We start from the raw sequence: 24,530 nt of genomic DNA, 5'->3' as shown, positions 1-24,530 counted from the left end.
GCTACCTGATGGAAGTCCCAGGATGCATTCAGAATACTGATACCAGTCTCTTAGAAGTAGCATTTATTCTACGAATCAATTATGAGGACTCAGGCAAGGGGAGACTTCTCTTGCCCTCCATCTAAGTACTGGGGTAGCTAGAGTGCTCTGGAAGATGGGAAATTAAATTGAAGAAACAAGAGTAAAATTTATCTTCAAAGTAGAAGTCATTTAATTTCCATGTCACCAGAGGTCCTTTTCTGTCTCGATCACTATGGTATCTTGGTACCTCGCACAGCACTAAGCATCTGCTGAAGAAGAATTTAATGAAAACAATGAATGAACAAGTGAATGTATTCATGCAAAGACACAGAAGACTTGTTGCAAAATACTCAATAGAGTTTGTCACAGGTTGGATTCTCCAGAATGCAAACTCTGAGATGGTGTTTAGTATGGGGATCCTTCTTAGGGAGAGGCCTTGGAAAGAACTACCAATGAAGAAAAGTGAGGAAAATAGAAGTCTACTTAAATAGAAGGTGAGGTGTGATATAACCCAAAGGCAGCTCAGACTGCCCTACATGGTCTTCTAGGCTAAGGATGGCCCTTCAAAATCACCCCAAGTAGAGTTGAGATGGACAAACCTTTACTGATCAGTCCTCAAATGTGAGCTAACTGAGGAAAGGGCATGACTTCAAATGAGCTAGAATCTGCAAGTGAATCAGACCTTGAAGGGGCTTCGCTGAAGGTTATCTGCCAAGAACATTCCTGGAATCCAGAAAGAACAGCCTTTCAATGAAGCAGAAACTGGATAGTAAGTATAGTATTAAACATTTTGGATCAAAAATGTCTGTCCCCCAAAGGTGCATGAGCTAAAGGCTTGGTCGCCAGCCTGTGGCACTATTAGGAGGTGGTAGAATCTTTAGGAGATGGGACCTGGTATAAGGAAGTTAGGTAATTGGAGGTGTACCTTTGAAGAAAATATTGAGACCCCGACACTTTTCTCTCTCTCTTTTGTTTCCTGATTGCCATAAGGTCACGAGCTTTGCTCCACTACACATCCCCACCAAAATGTTGTGCTTTACCACAGGCCGAAAAGCAATGGAGCAAGCTGGTAAAGACTAAAAGCTCTGAAACAGTTACCCGAAATAAATCCTAACTCCTTTAAGTGGATTTATCTCAGGTATTTGTTGTAGTGATGGGGAGCTGGCAACAAAGAAAACCGGTACCTGGAGTGGGGCCAGTGGCAAGAGTGACATAGTTCAGAAAGCTTTGGAATTTGTTTATAGAAGGAATTTGGAAAAGTTTGGGGAAGCAAGCTAACAGACGCCTAGAATGCTGTAAATGGGGCCTTAACTGGTGAATCCAGGGGGGCTCAGGAAATGCAGATTGTAAATGATGATAAGGTTTCAGATGGAAATAAGGACTTTCCAACTGGATTAGAGGTCACACATGTTGCATCCAGGAAAATTAAACAAACAAACAAACAAACAATATCTACAATTTGTCCAGGCCCTGACACTTTGTGGAAAGCTGAGTTTAAAAATGATGGACTAGTTATCTGGCAGGAAATTTCAAGGTAGCAGCACAGCATTTGGGCTGTGGCATGATATTACTAGATGCTTTCAGCTAAATTTACAGTGAAAATCAGGAGCAAAACTCAGAGGGAGAAGATTTTAAAACCTTGCAGCTCAGTCAGCAAAGAAGCACCCTTAAAGTTCTGTCCAAGGGAGGTGCAGATGTTAAAGAGATTAGTGCCATTAAAATCAAACTGTGCTTTGTACAGGGGCAGGAAAGATGCCTTGAGGGATTCTCAGGAATCACCAATCCACCCATCAGAGGCTCAGAGGTGTAAAGGTGTAAACTCCTTTCTAAGATTATCCTTTGAGAAGAGTACACCAGGGCACCCTGCATACACTGGACCACCTAGGGAATTATTTCTATGGGATTTGTTTCCCATTTTTAGCAATCAAGGCACTCAGAGGCTGCTGCACCAATAGTCTTAGCAAGTCCCTGCATAGTCAGCAGATCTTGGCATTTTCTACTTTTACAGGCATACAGAATATAAAAGTTTACAAGGTCACAGAGATCTCCATCAAGATTTCAAAGAAAAATCTAGAAGGCCAGGGAGTTATGTGGAAGAGTCAGAGTCCTTGCAAGCAGCCCCTGAAGGGAAATGCATTAGGCAGTGAGAATAGAGCTGTAATTGCAGTGGAGACCCCAGGAAGAAAGAGACGCAGGAAACGTGCACCTGGCAAGAGAAACTGCAGGGAGGGACCTGAGCAGGTCCGAAAAAGTAGCCGTGTAGGTTGTAACTAGCATGCCTACTGGGGTAGGGGCTCTCCAACCCTGTGGAACTCACACCATGGTACGTCATTTTAATTTAGCTGTTTTGAAAATATCGAGACCTAAAAGAAACAGTAGATACCAAATAGGTAGAATTAGTTCTAAACTGAACATTAAATATATTAGTCAGATTTTCATTGCTTCAACAAATAATTGAGATAAATCAACTTAAAGCAGGAAAGATTTATTTTAACACATGGTTTCAGAGTTTCAATTCGATGGTCAGCTAGTTCCCTTGCTTTTGGGTCTGTGGAGATGTGGTGCATATCTGTGGTCCTACATCACACACCCTAGATGTAGGACAGAAAGCTGTAAGATTTAAAGTATTTTTTCTGTTGTGTTTTGGTTATACTTTGGTCCCATGCCTCCTTTCTCTCTCTATGCCTCTGTTTTGGAATAAGAACGTTTACCATGTGCCATTGTACTTTGAAAATATTTGAGTTTCTTTTTATGTTAGGTGTTCACATGTCAGGGTTTGCCTTGAGTCTCAGAAGAGGCTTTAGACTTGGACATTTGAGCAATGGTAGAACACTTAAGACTCTAGGGATGCTTAAAACTGGACTGAATGTGTTTTGCATTGTGAAATGGACATGAGTCTTTGGAGACCAGGGTGAAGGGTTAAGATTTGGATTTTAAATCTCCCCCAGAGGTCATGTGTTGGTTGTTAGCCTGTGGTGCTATTGGGCTATAGATGGCACAACTTTTAGGAGGTGGGGCCCAATGGAATTTAGGTCTCAGGGGTTACCTCTTGGAGAAAATATTGGGACCTCCATCCCTCCTCTCACTCGTTGCTCCCAGGTCACATGATGTGAGCAGCTTTGCCCTGCCACATGCTCCCCACCACTCCTCCACAGGCCCAAAAGTAAGGGTACCCACTGACAATCAAATGGAAACTCTGAAACCATGTGTCAAAATAAATCTTTCCTACTTTACGTGGATTCATCTCAATCATTGTTACAGCAATGACCAATACATCTCATGTTCAGTTTAAAAGCAATTCTACCTATTTGGTATTTATTGGATTTTTTTTTTTTTAGGTCTTGATACTTTCAAAAAAGCTAAAATAAAATGAAGCAATCTCTGCCTTAATGTGGGATGGCTGTTCTGTGGTTTGATAAAAATAATGCTGTTATTGGTCTTATGTGGGAAAAAAAGCAAAATGAGAATCCTGTCTTTATCATGTATCCCTGAGCAGGATAACTCCTTTTCCTAGGCTCTGCTTAACTTCTTTACACCTCAGTTTATTCTCGCATGGGATGGATCATTCACAACTCGAGTGATCAGAGTAGATAATTCACAGGGAAGCTATGTGCAAACTTTAAAAGGCTGTATCTTTAAAAGACAGCTAGCACTGTAAGTCCCAGGCCCTGAGCTTACTGTGCCTAATGGGGAAGGCAGTACTGGCGCTTTGGCAGACACTGGCCTAATGATTACTGTTCCAAGTCCATTTTCAAAAGGAAAAACATTAGCACTATGTCTGCCAAAATTCTCAGCAGCAAAAGACCAGGTAGATGGAGACAATATCTCATCCTTCTGAAAGCCTATTCACCAAATGTGCATAGGTGCCCCACACACCATAATAGACAGCATAAGATTCTCTCTAAAGGATCCTGCAGACTTGAAGATAAATGAATGGCAATTTATCCACAGAAGAACATCAGGACTGACTTCTCAATTAGTCACAGTAAGTACAATGCCTGAGGCCCACAATAATTTTAGATGGTTGACAGAAAAGTTTTAATTTCTTTTATAATGAGAAAAAAATAACCTTTTAGGGTAGAAGATTATATTTATCTTTATACCAACATGACCATAAAACAAAAATTTCCATTTGTTTTGTGGAGAAAGTGGCTCATACAGGTAAAGATGCCCAAGTCCCCTGAGAATTATAGTAAGCCCCTGAGGAACTACAACCTCTGCAAATAAGGGGAAGAAGTGATATACTACCTCGTGGGGTCTGGGAACTCCAGTGGAATGAGAGGGTCCTTCTCTGCATACCCAGACAAATCAGGATAGGGAAGAAAAATGTGAGAAAGTCAAGGTATGAAGCATTAGAACATGTCAGGGACTACTGGCAACAAGCTGACTGAAGAGCCAAGTGGGAAGATGGATGGGGGCTTCCAGGGATGAGAGGAAGTGGGTGTGGGATCATGTCCGTCTTAAAAGCCAGGCAAAGGACTTTGTTCTTTATCCTCAAAGAACTACAAACTTCTGAGGCTTGTGTCTCAGAATGAAGCAACTGGATACGGCCTAGATTAGCAAAAACATGCTGTGGCTCAGTGGAGAAAGACTGGGGATCTGGACATGCTCCCAAGACCTGGAGCACCAGCCAGCCTAGCCAGTCCTGAGCGAACACAGGCTGCTTCTGCCTTCTTATCAGGACTGCTGAGCAGGTACCTGCTCAAACTCCCAATGGAAATGAAAACACACACACCACAACCACTTTTTATCACTGCAAATAATTTGGGGGCGATAGATAACAATATTATGGAGTCCTGGAAATTCTGAAAACCAGTGAGAAGTGTTAAGAGCACAGAAATAGTATTTATTATGAACAGCAAAATACTTCAGGAACTCTCCTAGATATTAATTTAGAGAGATGCCTACTCACTAGCACTTGCAAGTATGCAGGCAAAAAAAAAAAAATTTTTTTTTTAATTATTTTCCTTTAAAATAAAAAAAAAGTATAAGAATTGTCGCTTTGGTAACCTAACAGAATTTGGAATGGTGTTTAGATAACTAAAATTCAGAGCCTATCTAAAAGATGAACTCGCTGGCCCCTCCACAATTTTTCTAAAGCTTCCCAATAGAGGTATCTGCCAGGTGTCTGGCGGCAACCTTCTGGATGCTCAGCAGACGCAATAAATTGATGGCAGATTTTAGTATGGCTTGTTACCTCTCCATCCTAGTTTTCTCAGCTCACAAAGCCTTGAGTTCTGAATTCCCCAAAGGGCAGAGGGCAATTTGGGTTAGTAGCCTCCAAATAAAATGGTGAGTCTGTGTCTCAGGAATCATGTGGAGCCAGGGAGTACTGATGGGCAGTGGCCTGATTTCTTCCTAAAACACTCTGGAATCAGCTGGATAGATGCAACTTAAGGAAACAGAAAGCGGTCAGAGAATGCCTCCAACTGGTTTATGAATTTCTTGAGAATAGGAACTGCCCTGGTAAACAGCGCAGTAAACAGTGTACTTGGTACAGGGTAAACAGACAATAGATGTGTGTTGACATGCAAATGATTTAATGAATGGCTAGGAAGTTCTTTCATGGAAATTCCATCCCACCATGCTCAGAGGCAATTGCCTTTTTTAGCTGAGACATGTCGGTCTGTCACCTTGAAGATCCTGGGGAGCTACCTCGTGAATAGTGTGCACATGTCTTGGCAAAGAACATGCAAGAGTTCCAGAACAGCCTTCAGGAATTATTTGATGAGAGAATGAATGAATGAATACCTGAAAATAATCCTCCTGGACCCAGAGCACACCACTGTGAAACCCAACCACACCGTCTTATTAAGTTACTTCCTGCCTGTCACAGTATTCAAAGTTCCTCTCACTTTGAGAACAAACTGTCCCTTGCCAGGTAATAGCCAGAGGAAGTGCACAGATAACTTGAGCCGTGCTCAGGAGCTTTGATCTTGAAAGGAGGGAATCCCACACCAGCCTTTGAGATGCCATGTGGACTTTGACAAGCAGAGAGAAGATATAATGTCATCTAAATGGCCAGTTGTTGGAAATGAGGTGATTAGATTTCAATGGGACTGTCTGTTTGATCCTGGACCTCTGGGCCCAGGAGACAAAAGCAGGGAGTCTGTTCCTCTGCCCAAACACTGGTTCTTGCTGAGCACTGGGGGAGACAAGGCACAATCCTTTCCTAAAACTAAAGTGACCCAAAGACAACCTTCTATCACCTTTTTCCTTGGGGGTAGATCCGCTGGTCATGGCATCACGGGGAAACTGACACTGAGAGGAACGTGTTCTCAGTCACACATACATCTATCTCCCTGAGTGAACAGCAGGAAAGGAGGTTTGCTGGGGTCTCTGGGTAACTGACGTCCAAATTGCACCTTAGCTGGGATGAAATTCACAAACTCATTGCATAGAACAGAGCAAAATTATTTTTAAAAAATCAGAAACTCTTGATGAAGGGTTTGTTAAGCATTCATTGTATTGTTTTTGGAAAAAATTCTGCAGGTTGAAAATATTTGAAAAGCAAAAAGAAGAAACACAACCCTCAAATCAAACCAAGTGCCAGTCGAAAAAATGGGGGAAACTGAGTTGTTGTTTTTTTTTTTTTTTTTTCCTTTTGAAAATCATAGTGTAGGACAACGTGCAGAATAGTGTTTGTAGCTGGGGACCAGCCATGTCCATGTCCAAAGACGGAGGAAGTGGCTATGTGGATGTATATGTGTATCTGTCTGAAAACTCTCTGAAAGGTCACAAAGGAAACCCAAAATAGTGTTTGTCTCCAGGGAAGAAAACCGTGAGACAAGGAATTGGAGGAGACGTCTCTGGAGGTGTTTTTCATATTTTGAATTTTAAACTTTTAAATCTATTTAAACATCTTGTCTGTTTAAATAAAAATAAAAGTGAAAACAAATAAACATTTCTGGGGACACTCTACCTAGTTACCACAAAGGACAGCTCAGACACCTCTGTTCAGATCCCTCTGACAGGCCAAAACTTCTTGATCTCCTCCTCCCAGTCAATTCCTATTCAGGCTCCTGTCAAAACCCAAAGGTGATCTCCTCTCTGAAGTCTCCTCTGGTTACTTCTAGCAGAATCAGTCCATTCTGTATTCTCACAATGGATGGAGATGTTTAGAAGTTGCTCTGTACATGGCTGTCTATCTGCCAGCCTGGCTCTGTCACCAGAAACGAGGCCCTATAAAGACACAACTTTGGTTTCCCTGTTGTATTGATACAGATGCATCTCATTTATGACCCCCTAGGACCAAGTTCAAGGCCTAAAGTACAGATAGTTCTCAAGGGATGATTGATGAGAGAACATATCTAGACACCTATTGTCCTTTCCTCATTATTTTCTCTAACTCAACATATACACATTGAGCTTTACACGGCTGCCTAGAATCAGTTAGATCTCCTTTAAAACTCAAGATTGAGGCCATACCAAAACAACTACAGTAAGAATTGCTTTCCAACTACCTCCCAAGCATGCTGGTTAAGATTGAAAATCAAGGTGCAAATCATATGAATCAACAGGAGGCACTAGGGGACTGCACTTGAGAATGGAGACTCTGCTTCTACCCAGAGTTAATTATGTGGCCATCAGCAAGTGCTCTCAACTCTGAACTTCAGTGTCCTCATCTATAAAAGAGTCATGGCCACCTCATCTAGCAATCAAATTTTGGGTGACTTCTAACAAGACAGTAACTGTAAAGCATGAGGTCCTGTGCCTGGAACAGGGCTTTGCTCAACAGGAATCATCTCTCCTTCTCAATATTGGGAGGGATCTCTGTTGTTTGTCCATCGTTCCTTAAAGAAAGCAAGATCAAGGAAGCACAACGTTGGCTGAGGTCTGTCCTTTCCTGATGATTTCAGGCAGGGGTAGGATATTCACTTTGCCTGGCATGTAAGAATTTCATGCAACTGCTCACTGAACGTGGTAGTGACAGTTACATTACTCATTGAAGCTCTGCAATGTATGGTCAGCAAGTGCACTGAGTGGCTGTTTATGATTCCAGTGATACCAGCTACAGACAGATGACTTGGCCTCCTTCTCTACAGTGGCCTACATCCCAAATAGGAAAAGTGTATTCGCAGACAGCCCCAGCAGGCACAGAGGCTTAGGAAGCAGACTGTCAACAACTCAAGCTGTCAGGGGCAACGCAGAGCCTCATGGATTCACCAGCACAGGTAAGTTGCCCCCAAACAGCTTCTGGGCTGGACTTCTATGCAAATGAGAGATAATTGGGTGACCTGTGAGCAGGAGCCCCAGCTGATTATTACTCAGCAGGGTGTCCATGTGTTTATATTCTTCTTTTGCAAAGGGCACATCTCTTTTACTTCTCTAAGGCATTCATTTCTAAGCTCCAGTGTCCTACTAAAAACCCAGCAAGGTCGCAGTGCTTTGATCTGTCCTTTATTACCCAGGTAATTCTCACACTGCTCTGAGAAGGGACCTAAGTTAGACAAGTGTACCCAGAATGAAACTCACACTCAATTTGATTTTCGTTCAAGTCAGGCAGAAGGCTGATCCTGTGACCCAAGCTGCTTCCCCACGATTTGTTAAGTCCTTCTTTCCTCTTTTTCCTTCCACAGATAGCCCATGTTATATACAGTGACACTTGAGTAGGGACTCCTTAGGACTTAGGGAAAGTGCCCTTTCATCCCTATGCCTACATCACAGGAACCTGATCAACAAATTCGGGCATCCTGAAGTCAGTGGGGATCAAGAATGAGTCTTAAGAGCTAAAGTTGTTGATAAACTCTGTTTTGTTATTCCAAGACCTAAAAATAAGATGATCATCATGAATAAGTCTTCTCTTCCCCCAGGACACAATATTCCTCTCCTTAAAACAAGAATCCCATTCCAAAGATGAAAGCATTGTTCTGTCTGAATCATGCTGGGTTTTTTGTTTGTTTGCTTCTCTTTTTAAGGATAACTTGTGACCAGCAGCTCTGGGTCACAATGCTTATTCCACAGGCATTGGAACATTTGACTTCTACTTCTTGGAATAAAAGTTAGGCGCAGCTCTTCAAAATAGGATATTCTTAATTTCTAGTTGAAAAAAATAATCTAACAGATTTCCTAGAAGTGAAATTAAATTCAAGTACTTTCTATTTAACTTCTGACTGTTTCATTGCTACCTCATAATAATTGTCCCCATTATCTAGAAAAATAGGAAATGTCACTCTCGCATCCTATTGAAGAATTCCAAGGGCTGGTGAAATGGAGAGACTCATTTGGCTTGGCAGAAATGAGATGATCATCATTCACAGCCATATCCAAGGGAGAGTCAAATTTTGTCTGCTGAACCAGGCTTCAAGAGCAAATGACCAAACAATATGCACACAGGAGAAAAGTGGGTCCTACAACTTCCAAATCGTGCTGGTGCATTTGCAGGGAGGGGTAAGTTTTGATTTCACAACAAATGTTTTCATTCATTGTTTTTTGTCTGAACAACTATTGACCAGAACATGGGAGAAAATGCTGGGTGATCCCAAATTTGAAACTGCCCCCCCAGACAGACCCTCATCAATACATGATCAATAGATGAGGACCTGGGAGATCTCCAAAGATCAAAGGGTCCAGTCACTGCTGATGCCCATTTCTTTAACAATAGCTTGTGTGGACTGTGGAATAAACCTCTGGCCTTATGTGGAAGAAATTATTTTGTCCATGATTTTGCAGATTTATTCAGGGAAAGGAAGACAAATGTCAAAAGACACAGGTCAAGGTAAAGTCAAACTCAATAGGAATTCCAGGAATAAAAATTATGGCCTGTCACCATAAGCAACTTACCTTCTCTAAGACTGAGTTTCCTTATTTTTAGAATCTTGGATTTTAATAGTACCTACCACATGAGACTTTTGCAAAGTTTAAAAAGGTGATGATTTTAAAGAAAGTCTGAGCCTGGCATGGGTCAGCATGCAATATCTGTTAACTGATATTTTTATGACTGTTCCCTCCATGGTCCTGACTGTTCTCTCTCTTTCTTCATTTCCTGTCAAAAGTTTACTATAGGTCTTTGATCACTTATAAATATCTTTTACATGCATACTTTGAGCCAGATACAATGCTTGCAACTAAGAGCATGGTGGTCCCCAAATAAATCCTACCCTCAAGAACCTCAAGGTCTAGCTGGGAAAGGAGACAACTAAATAGACAATGGTCATCCAATCACAGAAAAGGGTATAATCCCTGGCTGGTAAAAGTATTATCCATGAGCTGCACAGCTCAGTCTTAGGGGATCAGAAATAACTCTTCGAAGAGAGTGAGGTAAGCTAAGGTATTAAATGAATAAGAATACTTTAAAAAAGAGAGGGGTTATATGATTTGGGGGAAATGAAACTGTGTGCTGTGAGTAGATTCTAGGGAGCATGTATGTTACAAAGTCTGCATGTGAAGAGTGTGGCTGAGAGGTGACTCTGGAAAGCATTCGTGAATCCTAGAAGCTTCTTCAGGAGCTCGTATCTCTATCATTGAAAGGGATTAAGTGGGAGAATAATGTAATGTGTGGATTAGGGATAGTGTTCAGAATGTGTGTGGAAGATTCTCTTGTTGGAGTTGTTGAGAGAGAACTAACCCTTGAGGCAAAAATAAAATACTAACAAAAAAAAAAAAAAAAAAAACCACCTGTTAAGTAGTAATTCCAGTAACATCTGAGAGAGGGGTTTTGGCTTGCATCTGGATGGTGGCAAGAGGAAAAGAGAAAAACAAATATTTCAGAGATAATTATGAGTTCACCAGTAGGAACAAACAGGAATACATTGCCACTGGAGTTGAGGAACCGGGAGGCAGAGAGGATTCCTCCCATGTTCCCGACTGGGGTGAACTGTGATGATGTCCCCAATTGTGGGACCCAGGAAAAAGGGAGGGGCTAGAGTGGATATCATGACCTATATTTTGCCTGGTGCTCAAGGCATCATCTCTTGGCCATGTACATAAGAATGAGCCACAGATGTGTGGGTAGGTAGGTCTAAAACCCCCAAGTACGGGTGTCATGGTGACAGTTAATTCTCAAATTTCTAGCCTGACATTTGGATGTTCTATGGAAATAGTTGCAACTACCACCTAAAAGATATAATGAAGTCAAACAGATTTGTAGAATTCTAAAACTTGAGAACTGTTAGACCCTAGATCCAATCACCCTGTGGCCCAGAAAAGGGCTCATTAACCTAAGGGCACAGAGACCCTGTCAAGCAGACCTGAACCAGAGAGTTAAAATCAGGCCTGCTGGTTCTTGATCAAGGATCCTGGCTTTTGAGGTCTAGAAGGTTCAGCCTCCTAGCAATCTCTTTTCCTTGTGGGATATAAGCTACCTTTTTCCTATTTTAAGAATTCTTTTCAAAAGAAAGAAAAGGAAAAAATACAACATGGAAATCATCTCAATCAACATGTCTAGCTCAGTCTTTGCTAAAGAATCATGATACTCTGTAGTTTCTTTCTCTCTCTTCTCTATTTTCTATAGTAAAAAAATGTTATCATCCCTGTACTGACATATAATAGGTGTTCAATTAAGAGAATACTTTGAGTGACCTTGAATAATCCTATTCCTCAAAGTCTGAGAAACTAGGGCTTACCCTCTCAGATTTCTACTTTGGATGTGATAAAGGTCCTAATCAAGCTAGGCTTGAGGAATGGACCCGGCAAGCATGATTTCCATCTCCAAATACATAAAAATACATGACTCTCTCAGTAATGTTAGTCCATCTTACCTTCTTCACCCATTGGATACTTGCTGCCAATTTCTATAACATACTCCACCCATCTGATTGGTCACTCAACAAATGACAACACGAATAAATGTCACGGAGCCACCGAGCCAAAAGCACAGTGATTTCTGCAAATAAAAAAAAAAAAAAAAAAAAGTGAAAGCGTATTTAGTAACTTAGAGATGACATGGCTTGATCAGATGATCCACTCCTTTACACCAGGGATACACAGTTGCAGAAGACAGGCTTTTCTCTTGGAAAATAACAGATCAGACGTGCAAAGAAAGATGTAATCCAATTATCATAACTGCAGGAAAACTTGTCATGGTTTTTGAAGTACAAAGATGGTGTGATTAGTTATATGTACATTTGATACTTGGATCATAAATTGGTCAAGTGTTCACCATTAAAACGTGGTGAATTTCTCATGCATTTGCTTTAGCACCAACATTAAACCTGCATGTGAACATATGAAGTCTTGAAACAATTTCTAGTACAAACTATATTCTGAGTTCAAGTCGAGTCTTCCCTCATAAAGTGGGAATCATGGTTCTGGAGATGGCAGATCTTTGAGGAACAATAAGCTCAAGGACAAAGAGTCATATGGTGGTGGTGATAGGAGATGTCATCCAGATTCCAGGGGACCAGAGAACTGGACTGACGGCACTACAAATATTCATCCAAGTTATATTTTGCCTCGCTACACAACACTCTGGGTTTTCTGTGCAGGGTTGTTCTGCCTGGATTCTGGTCTGATTCATCTTCACATCTACCAAAGTGTCTAACACATTCCCTAGCTAGAGCAGCTGTTCATATATTTGTTGAATGAATGAAAAGAAGTACATGGAGTATCTAAACAGCTGTTGTCTTTAAAAATGGGGGCACTGAACCAAGGAAGGTGTCAGCTAGCATAGCTTCTCTGAAAAGAAAACAAAGAAATACTTGAATGCCCTTCATCCCTAGAGTTTCTACATTCCAGGACCAACTCAACCTGCATCGGGAGCTTGGACAACATTTTTCATTGATTTCATTTACTGTGCTTTATTTCTTTCCAAATCTACTTTTCCCTCCTCATCTTGCTTCCAACCAACATCTCCTCAACATTGTCCAAAATAACTAACACACGCCCTTCTTGTTGAAGGACTGTAGATGAATTGTAAATCTACTAAGATGTGTCTACAGCACCTTGTTTCTGATAACTGTGGCAAGAAGAACAATAAAAATTGTTTTCTGTGCTGTTTCCAAGATGTCAAGGACAAAGTAGCACTGAGATTATTTCCAGATGCACATGGAGTCATGGAGGAAAAGCACCTGGAGCCATTCACTCAACAACAGCTAACTGATGGTGAAGAGCCCTCGTTGGCAACTATATTACTTGTATCTAGTCCTCAAAAATGCCACATGCCTATAATTCCAGTGGTTGGGGAGGCTAAGCCAGGAGGATAGGAAATTCAAAGCTAGCCTCAGCAACTTAGCAAGGCCCTAAGAAAGTCAGTGAGACCCTGTCTCTAAATAAAATATTTTTTTTACAAAGGGCTAGGAATGTGGCTTAGTGGTTAAGCACTCCTGGGTTCAATCCCCAGTATCAAAACAACCACACACACATAAGATAGAGCACTAATCTCCAGGATATATAAAAAACTTAGCACCACAAAAACAAATAACCCAGTCAATAAATGAGTAAGCAACTGGGCAGACACTTCACAGAAAAAGATCTACAATTGATCAACAAATATAAGAAAAAATATTCAACATCTCTAGTAATTAGAGAAATGAAAATCAAAACTACTCTAAGATATCATCTTATTTCAGTCAGAATGGCAATGATCAAGAATACAAGCAACAGTAAGTGATGGCTAGGAAGTGGGGAAAAAGGTAGTCATACATTGCTGGTGGGACTGCAAATTAGTACCATCACTCTGGAAAACAGTATGGAGATTCCTTAGAAAACTTGGAATGGAACCACCATATGACCCAGCTATCCCACTCCTCAGTCTATACCCCAAAGACTTAAAATGTGTATACTACAGTGATGCAGCCACAACAATGTTTATAAACGCTCAACTTACAATGGCTAAGCTATGGAACCAACCTAGATGTCCTTCCATAGGTGAATGGATCAAGAAAAAGTGAAATATATACACAATGGAATATTATTCAGCCTTAAAGGAGAACAAAATTATGGTATTTGCAGGTAAATGGATGGAGTTGGAGAATATCATGCTAAGCAAAATAAGCCAATCCCAAGAAACCAAAGACCAAATGTTTTCTCTTATATGTGGATACTGATCCCTAATAGGGTGGGGGGAATGAATGGAGGAACTTTGAATTGGGCAGTGGGGAGCGAAGGAAGGGAAAGGGGTAGGGGGCAGGAAAGAAGGTGGAATGAGATTGACATCCTTACCCTAGGTACATGTATGATCTCACGAATGTTATAACTCTACATCATATACAATCAGAGAAATGAGTAGTTTGGCTTCATTCATGTAGAAAGAATAGAGATGCATTCTGCTGTCATGTATTACCAATTAGAACAAATAAATATAAAAATTTAAAACAAGCAAAACAAAAGTGGCTCCAGCAATAAACCACACACTCAGATACTCATTACCCTGCATAGACTCCAGGTGAATCTGAATCAACCCTGGGTAACCAATGACATGTAACAAAGATGGCATTGTACGTACCTCAGCTGAGGGTCGAAGAAACAGAGCTTCACACTCAAGGGAATCACCCTTGAGCCCTCAGATACTTGGTGCACTTACTAAAATCAAAAAGGAAAAATCAAGGAAGGATGCAGGGAGGATGTGGCTGCTCCCATTTGCTGAGCTCTGACTGTGGGAGGTCTGTTACACTCAGGACCATAAGACCATGTCTCTCTCTTTGTCAACTTTCCTTTGTTAAGGTCTCTGCTCCAAAACAAAACAAATGCTGTGGCTTATAGATCTGCATGTATGGGTCCTCTTCAAGAATGTCAGCTGAGTCAAGGCAGCTGTATATCAGGATCATTATCGATAGCCCCCCAAAATAAATATTTGCTTTATATACATACATATATATATATACACACACACATGTATACGTGTGTGTGTATACACACACACAGCTGGTGGTGGGGATGGAAAATAGTCCCTTCCACTTATTTTATCAGTGTATGCTTTAAAATCCTCAGACATATGTCTGAATGTTCTGTGAGCACAATACATTATAGGTAAAACAAGGATCTTAAGCTAAAAGTGTGGCAGCTGCATTTTACAGATGGAGAAACTGAGACTAAGTGATAAACGTCCAATTGCTAGGGTAAGAAAGCATAGCAGGGTTAGATCATTAAGACTTCCTCTCTTTTTTTACAAGTTGTGAAGCTGAGACCCACTTCCCAGGGTAAATCATGCCTATTCCTTTGGGATGTGGCCAAAGATAATTTCTACTTTGGGGCATAATGACACAACAGGGAATTAAGACGTTTTGAAACAGAGCTGATTAAAACAAACCATGATGAAATATTCATATTTTGCTATTGTATAAACAAGTGAAAAGCTAGGTCTAGTTTGAAACATTAGGTAAAGAAGTGGAGCAATAGCCACACATTTTCCTGTCAGTCTAGAAAGACCATGTTGCTTTGCTGATGTAGCTCTGTGCTTTTCTTGCTCCGTAAGCAGAAGGGGCTATATGTATGCAGCAGACCCCAGGTGCCTGCAGATGGGATCTTCTTTGTTTGGGGGGATGTTTCATGTGTTCCTGACATCATCGAAGTGATGATTAAATCAATTAATAATCCCCACTGGGTGTTTGTCTTTCCTGTTATAGCTGAAATTCTGAAACCATATGGCCAAGCATATTTTGTAAGATAGGTGTGTAGATTCTGATTTTTTTTTTTTTTTTTAATGGAAGAATCAGTTAGCTGTAAAGTGTAAGAGAACAGCACTTAAAATTTAGGCTTTGCCTCTTTCAAGCTAATTTGACTTTCGGCAAGCAAGAACTTTCTGTGCCTCAGTTTTCTTTTCACAAAATGTGGATCATAACTATTTTGGAGGATTATTATGAAGAATAGTGATAATAAATGCAACACCTCCCTTACAATGAACGGTCAAAAAATAAATAGCTATTACTATGAAAAGATACATATTGGAATTTTACAATGATACACGATTAAAAGTTTGAACTTTCATTGTATGCATTATATTCATAAATTCTTGTGGTAGACATGCAAGTATTTGTATAAAACCCAATACTTATATATTTCCATATATTAATTAATAGGCAGTCACACAGCATGTAATTAATATTCATTTCTAAGCATTTTCCAGACTATTCTTTTCAATATGAAGAACCGGAGTCTCCAAGAAGTTAGGGAGCCCTTGACGCCCTCTGACTCAGCTTAGATCTCTGCTCTCACTGTGTGGTTGAGGACAGCCGGAGGCCCATAGCTCAGACCTCCTTGCAAAATCTCCAGTACTGGCTACTCAGTGCCTGGATGGGGGTGATGCTCAATGTCTAATTACAAGAAAACATCCATAAAAGAGTTCCTGGGCTCCAAATGGATTTGACACAGTGGCCCTTTAAATGAAATCCAACACGATTATCTCTATTTTTCTTCAGCAGTTTTGCTAAGTAAGCCGTGGCTTTAGAGGCACCTAATACAAAGTGACAACCTTTGCCGTTTTCCAAAGCGCCGATGGAAGGGCGTAGAGAGAGTCCATTGTCACCATGGTAATTACTGTACAATACCTGACAGCCAATGGACAGTCAGGAGGCCCAGGCAGCAGCTGAATCCGGCATTGTCCTGGCCTGATAAAAAGATTAGAAGCCCTGAAAAGCCGGGGAGCAGGATCTCACAGCTCTTTCCCTGGGCCCTGAAAGGCCCATTGTACTGCCACCATAAATTCTGGGTTCCCCGGGCACTTGACAACTAAAGCCAGGGATAATAGAATTCTTGTGTCCAACAAAACAGTCCTTGTCCAATGCCAGTCTTATCAGCCGCATTTACAAATGTCTTTCGTTGTACCCAAATAATTCCCTATTAGAAGGGCTATTGGGAGCAGAACTAAATAAATATTCACAGCCTTTGTAATATCTTTGGGAAATGAATAAACAAACAGTCATCTAGCATATGAGCAAACCTCCTGCAACTCTCTATACATTTTATCACCATTTCTTGCCCAAATGACGGAGTTTCGCTTTCTCTTTAATATACTAACAGTTGTAACACTGGAAGCTCCAGTTCCAGCTGCTTTCTACTCTGGATACCTGGTACCCTGTCCTGGTGCTTTTGCGTGCATTTTTGAAAACTGAGTTTCCCAACAGCACTGGGAGAGGCTTGGTTTATTCCATTCCTACCTCCCCAAAGAGGAGGGAAGTGGGTCTCAGGGAAGCTAAAGAACTTGCCCAAGTAGCTAAGCAAATGATCACAATGGGATTCCAACCTGGATTCCCTGGCTCCAAAGACCTTGCCCTTCTCACTCTGCTAATGGGATTTCTCTACCAAATGAAAACAGTGAAATTATGGAGCAATCTAAGCACATCCATCATAAAATCTGCATATACACATGGAGCCTATGTATATTGTCCTATAATCTAGGAACACCTAGAATAGAACAAAAATCCAAAGTCTTTCTTTAGGAGGGTGTATGTTATTGTTGCTCTAACATGCTAACAATTTTACTTTTACTTTTTACTTTTGTTCTAGGGAGGTGGCAAGCAAACAAAATTAATAACATCAAGCCTAAGGAAGTTTGAAGGATATCAAGGATATCTGTGCAGGTGACTGGTCATGCTTTAGAAAGAATTACCAGAGTACAATGCAACCAGTGGGCACATGCTCAGTTATGCTCTAGAACCACATTTACCTCTGTTCTGTTTTTTATTTTATTTGGCTTATCTGTCTCTTGGTTCTGAATAAAAACAGGTGAAAATAATGCACATGGCAAAACAGACACTGTCCTCTCGATGGAAGCCACCAACTAGAACCAGAATTTATATTTTAAAAAGGACCATATTAAAACCCCAAATGGTTTCCTATGAGGTCGTGATGTCCGCCCTGATTAACGCAGCTTATGCATGTCTCTCAGGTCTGCTCCAGGTTTACCTGCTCACCTGACACCCTCCTCAGTAAGCCCTGCTGTTGGCTGAACCTGGTAGGCCATGCATCTGAGTGGCTCTGTGCACACACTGTTCCCAGGTCTGTTCTCTTCTATTCACTTAGGTGGGACTTCACTTCCTTAGAGGACACCATATTGGATTTCCTTCATGTACCCTATTGCTTTTGATTTTCCCATGGGCAGAGATCTTTGCATAATGGCTATCTGCCCCCATTCAACTTTGCTTCCAAGGAAGCTGTGAGTTACTCAAGGACTGAAATCACATCTTACATGCATCTCTGTTGGTCCAGGTCAATACACTGCTAGCCCTCTACAGGGTAGGCTTTTTGGTGTAATCAATGAGTACCAGTAAAACAAAGAGATAGAACAAAGCTATGATATATGTATTCTAATCATATATATTAAGACTAATAATAATAATATAATATATAATATATAATGTAATAAAAGACTGAAAATAGCTATTGATATTTATCTTCTTGATCTCAGATGGCAGGTCTAATTTGTGATGTGTTTCCACAGATAGTCATGGTGCACTCGCTCAGCTCGAATTAGTCAGCCTTGATAAATGCAATGAGATGTCGTTTGGTTTGTTTTCAAAGATAGTTAAAATCAGTAAATAGCCTATCATTTTGTAATCAGCTATTAAAAAGAAAAGACAGGGAAACCAACAGGTATTTTCAGACTAGAATGAAATGCATGTATTTGTGCAAGCATTGAGTCTGAAAAGTGTTATCCATATTTTCCAAATATGTAATATGTTACATGCCAAGTGAAGCATTTAATCGTCTTTGGAGATTTAAGGCACAAATAGAATCTTGTCCCCATGATATGCACATCTATCTCCCTAGGAATTGAGTGGTATTAAACACAACTTAATCCAAACAGGCAATGATTATTCCTAACATTTATTGAGAGCTTGCAAGATGCCAGGTGCAAGGCTAAGTAATTTCCTATAATATATAATGTAATCTTATAAAAAATATTTTAAGTCATGTTCTTTGATTTTCCTCATTTCATAACTAAGAAAATGAGGTTCAACAATGATGAGTGAAGTTACCCACAATCACAAGCCACTAACCCATGAAGCTGGGATTCTGACACAAGCTGTTTGAATCTGTAACAATTCATCCAACTTCTATATTTAACTGCATTCTTCAAATATAAACTAGGGCACTCATTTAGGGAAGTAGTACAATGAGTTAAAAAAAAAAAAAAATGACTATGAACTACATCCCCTTACTGTGCTACCACACTATCCAGAGAAAGCCACTGCCAAAGGAGAACCTGAAAATGTAATGAAGGTCCACATGATTTTTACTACACCCAGGAACAGTATCCTTGATATTTGGTCAAATCTGGGCAATTTACAGATAATCAAGAAATCAAATGCTCTATACACTTCTGGAGAATCATTGCAAACACACTTACACGGCAGTTTAAACTGTGTGTCCCCAAAAATGACAGCCTGCAACAACTTCTCAATGTAAGCAGAGTAAGATGCACCCTCTGGAAGTTTACGATATACTAGGTGAGAGCTCCATCTGGGGAGATAATGCTCAGACAGAAATAAAACAAGGTTTGTCAAAATGAAGTGAGATTTTTCCTTTTGCAATGTAAAGTTAAGTTTTTTAAAATGCCATTTTGTGATTTACTTCACAAAGGCAAAAAGCACGTACATTTGCTTGCCCACTGTATATCAAGTAGACAAAAGTGTAAACCAAATGCTGTAGGAAAGCTTTTGAACAAACACCTAAGGAAAGAAGGAGAGGAATCCTGGCACCTGATCTCACCTGGGCACGAATGCTTCTGCAGGGCTACGCTGAATGGGGACTTATAATTTTCTTCAGGCACAGATTTGAATTTGGCCACAGAGGGGCTGAAGTGAGCCAGGGAAGGGGTCCAATGGGCACTCTGACTCCTTATCACACCTCATTAAGTACACTGGATTCATTCAGGGTCCACGGGAGAAGCAAGTCATTAAAATGTTTCAGTTTTAGTTTGCTGCACTTTATTGGTGGAATAACATTCTTCGCTGGTATGCGCAAATTTTGATGGTGTTGAGAATGTTGGGAAAATCACCTGCCAATGTGGAGAACCCAAAGCTCTCACAGAAAGTTTTATCTAGGTTGGTCCTCCACGATTTACCTCTAAGGCACACACACGTTCAGAGAACCTCAAAGGACCATTTGGCTTTTCTTTCTTTCTTTTTTTTTTTTTTTGTTTTTTTGTTTTTCTCTTCTCTTCTTCTTTTCCTTTCCTTTTCATCTTTTTTGTTTAATGCCTTGAATAGTTATAATTGGTGCCCGCTTTTATTAAATTCATTATTAAAAACAAAGAATGAAGAAGAAAAGTAAAACACTATCTGCCATTTTGTAGAGTTGGGTCATCTTATCAGAAAGGGTTTGAATCACTGTGAGCAATTCTGTTCTTATATGAAGAGATGTGCTCAGATCAGAGGCTCAGAGGCTTGGCCAGGTCTTCTGCTTCAAGACCCACTTTTAATCCTTTTTCACACAGCTTAAGCCAAGAAAATTAGGCTGGATTTTGATACAGGTTTTCTTTGCACTTTCTTTACTTTGATATTTACACCTGTCTGATATAGACAGATACGGATATATTATCTCTCTGAATATTTGTACACACAGAAACACACAAATACTACTCATAAGTTGCTCACTTATCCATGGAAATACTTAAGGCACATTCCTTATCTAGTAAATTGTGATATTCTTTTGGCATCGGGTACCAGTGTAGATTTGGTGAACCCTAAAGTTCTTTCCTACTTTGAGATTACAGAATTTTGTAACTAAAGTAATAAATTACCCGAGGTAAAAGGTCCCACTTCCCATTAGCAGTGTTCTGATTGCACTTTTGGAAACATTACGCCAGAGCCTTGTGCCTCTCTGGCATCAACACAAGTCTGTGACTTCATAGGTCAAACGTGATATCATGATGACGGCCATCTTTAAGGGGATGTTGCCCCTGCAGAAGACCTTGAGGACAAGCTATGGGAGGCTTATCCTTTAGCTTCTGGGGTGATGTGTAGGCAGTCATCTTTCTGAGTCCCTGACAAGATGGTACCCTCAGAGAAAGCCTATAGGACCCCATCCAGTCAAACAAAATGGCCCTCACTCAGCAAAGAGAGAAGGGGCCAAGCTGTGGAGTCAAACAGAGATCCAGTCCCTGCTGAGGAAACTCTTGATTCCAGCAGAATGGTTTCCATTTGGGGCTCTATGACTCATTGGTTCTTTGACTTGGAACTCAGGCTACCTAGATGTAAAATGGGCACCATAACACCACAGAGCTGTGGTGAGGCAAAAGAGGCAGTGTATGCAAATTATACCATTGTTTCTGGGACAAAGTTACTATTCCCTAAATATCAGTGAACTTCATTGTCAAAGATTTATCTTTTTTTTTTTTTTCTGTTACAAAGACTCAATGTAAAGAAATTAGTGCATGATCTGACACAACTGGGATCCACTAAACTTCTATACTTATTATTGGCCTTAAATGATCATTGTCAAGACATAGGGAGCTTTGATTTCAATTCTCTTTCAATCTTGATCTCAGCTGCAAATCTCAGCTATTCGTAGCAATTCCCAAATAAATCTCTTTGAACAAAGAGAAGGCAGTCTCAATATCGGAATGGATTTAGTTGCACTGTTTCTCTTTAATTACACCTATTTTGGGGGTTAACCCATATTTATGACAAGAGATACTGTTTGGATATCAATGAGAGCAATACAACTTATTTCAAAAATATTTAAGAAGAGTCAAAGGAAAACACTAAGTAAATGATAATGGAGAAGGTTCCCAGGTTCTGTGAAGACATAGCTGGGTGAGTGCAGGGGTGAGAACACCCAGAGAACACTGATGCATTGCACTGCACATACTGGGCAGAGAGGGGACCAAGGTCCCAGTGGGAAGAGGGTGACGGGCAGAGCCCAGGGGATGTCAGCGGCAGCAAATGCTCCCTCCCTTCTGCATCCCAGCATCTCCGCACAGCAGCCTCGTTAGCATCACACGTCAAGCCAGGTGTGCGAAGGACAGCAAGGAATGATGGTGGAATTCTCCCAAGGACAGAGAAAGAAATGCAGGAGAGACAAATGCCAATCCTGACCTGGTGGCAGGGGAGGGAGCAGAGTCTAGTCACTCCAGAAAACTAGGTCTTCATGAAGAAGAAACTAGGTTGAAGACTCTCTGGGCTAGGAATCCACTGGTACCTTCCCTATAATTCATGTCATGCATTTACACATACCCTGCTTTATTCCAAAGGGGATTTCAGGCTGCCTGTGAAGATGCATAGGACACAAAAACACATAACACTGTTTTATATAATAATAAGGTAAAAAGGAGAAATTGCAGCATAGGTGGGAAGAATGCAGACGAAGGTTCCACTTCGAAGCTTGGCTTAGAAGTCATTTAGTTGCAAGGGGAAGGACACACAACCAGGCACAGGGCCACAGTGCCTGGGAAGGCAAACTGGTCCCCAGTCAGATCACAGCCACTCCAGACCCTGAAGCCAGTATGCGACGTATCCCACGAATGACCCCGTATGGGGGAGGCAGCTTCCTTAGAGTCACAACAATGAAAGTGCAAAAACTGGGCAGCATAGAGCAGCCGTGCTGGCACACGAGGACACAGAGCCTCCCTCAGGCAAGGGGAGCAGAGAGGGAGGATGTCCTACAGCTTCCTATGCCAGGAGAGCCTCTGAGCCACCATCCTCCGCAGGCCACTATGTGCTGGCTGTAAACCACAGGCCTGCTTTTGCCACCCCCGGTTTCAAAGCACCCGAACTCTGCTTGGGTCTGCCTCTTCTATTTTGAACAATAACCAAGCCCCACACTGTTCCAGGCACAGTGCTTAAATGCATAGTTCCATCAATGGCTCTTATTTGAAAGTGAGACACCTAAGACAGAGGGTGAGTCCTGCAACCCAGTCACCCAGCTTAGAGGGATTCACACCCAGGTCATCTGACTCCAGAGCTTCCGTCCCTACCATCCCTGTTCGCTGCCCTCAGGGAAGTTCTTCATGAGCAAGCCTTAGCTGGCTGTCCACTTCTCCATCCAGGAATCCCCTGATTTTCTTCAGGCGACTGTACTATTTCCCTCTGCTTCCTTCATCCCTACTTTTGTCTCTGGACAGAATGCCTTTCCCTTTTTTATTTTCTTCATAAACTTCTTGCGTTTCAACATCCTGATGCAATACTGCCTCCTGATTGTCCATCTTCTCAACTTTATATGCGCATATGCACACACACACACACACACACTTCACTGCAGCATCATATCTATCAATCATTCATCTGGTCAGCAGATGTTTCTTGAGAGTCTATTTTGTGCCAGAGCTGAGTCAAAAGAGTAAGGAGTCAAACAAATAGTGCTGCTCTTCCTACAGAGCTTTCCTCCAGCAGGTCAATAGCAAGGAAATGGATGGTGATGAACAACACAGAACATTTTTAAAAGGCTAATAAAGCAGAGCTAATCACAGATCTTTCTTCAGCACCCCTTTAAGCCAGCACAAACCTGCCCAGCACAGAGCTGATGCTCAGCCACACCCTGTGCTTACAACAGTCCTTCTCAGCCATTGGGGCCTTCAGTCCTTGATCACATTGTTTTGAGGAACCATTTTCCCAACCATTTGCCTGCCACCCAGGTCCCTGCAAGGTTACAAATAGCAGAAACTGTCACCTGCACCATATATAGCTCCTCCTACACCTACTGCATAATTATCTGCATTGATGCAAAGGATAAACACAGAGATCCAGACGTGAGGTTTGAGTGACATCACAAATCACAGGATGCTAAGAGCTAAAGACATTTAATCCAGTGACTTTGCTGTCCGTGTCAGAGCCGGGGTATTCCTAGGGTACCTCAAAGGCTGCTGGGGCTGCTGAGGGCAGGTGGGGAGAGCCGAGGGGAGCGGTTCTGGGGTCTTCACATCCTTTTTCTTCTATTTCATTCACCCAAGCTCTTCTTTATCTGTTTTGTAGGTGTTAGCATTTTGGGTAAGATCTTATTTGCAAACATCTGCATGAAATTTATAGAATCAAGAGGGAAAAATAGAAACTATGAATCTAGTAATTAAAAGACTTCTTTGGATTTTTATAGAACCTCTGTCTGAGTGGGTGCTCGTGTTTAGATATGGGCAGATACACCCAACAGACAGCAGCTGGACACTGACAGAACACTCACATGAAGTAGCGCGTCTCCATACTCGGAAGAGGGGGAGACAGGGTGTGGAAAGGAGGACTGTCAAACAGCAGAGCAGCAGGCTTTCAAGGGGGCCAAAACCTTCCTAGCCCACTGGGCCTCCCTGGAATCCTGCCTTCCCTGGAGCTCCGACCACTCATTTGTTCATTCTTTTCCTTGTTCAATAACTGCATATCAAGCATTTCTAACTGCCACTGGCTTTGCAAAGATAAGCACATGCAATCTGGGCCAGGTTGAGGCAAGGCAGAGGAAGAGAGGAAGGAAGGGAGAAAGGCAGGAGGGCTCTGGAAAGTAGAGTAGCCAGGTAAGGGGGTCCTGGAATATCCCCCCTTCCCTGTCTTCACAAGGCCATGGTGTCTTATCCAAAGCAAATGCAGAGTCACAGAGAAGGCAGGTGGGTGTGAAGAATGAAGACAGGAGTAAAGGAAAGAAAGTCAAGAAGACCACGAAGACATGATTGGGTCTCTGAGACGTCTATTTTTAGTGGCCTGAGAAGACTG

At 41.4% G+C, this 24,530-nt stretch overlaps 1 protein-coding gene across 1 annotated transcript in view; it reads right to left on the bottom strand.

Annotated features, from left to right (window-relative positions):
- The window catches only part of CDH11 (cadherin 11), a 150,528-nt gene that overhangs the window by 78,035 nt on the left and 47,963 nt on the right, over positions 1-24,530 (bottom strand). The window contains exon 2 of the mRNA XM_079116983.1: positions 11,721-11,845. The gene's annotated coding sequence lies outside the window, so the exon portion shown is untranslated. The remainder of the gene's footprint in view (positions 1-11,720; positions 11,846-24,530) is intronic.

The sequence above is a fragment of the Sciurus vulgaris genome (assembly GCF_902686455.1).
Source record: "Sciurus vulgaris genome assembly, chromosome: 17".
NCBI lineage: Eukaryota > Metazoa > Chordata > Mammalia > Rodentia > Sciuridae > Sciurus > Sciurus vulgaris.
This window is presented reverse-complemented; position numbering and strand designations above follow the sequence as displayed.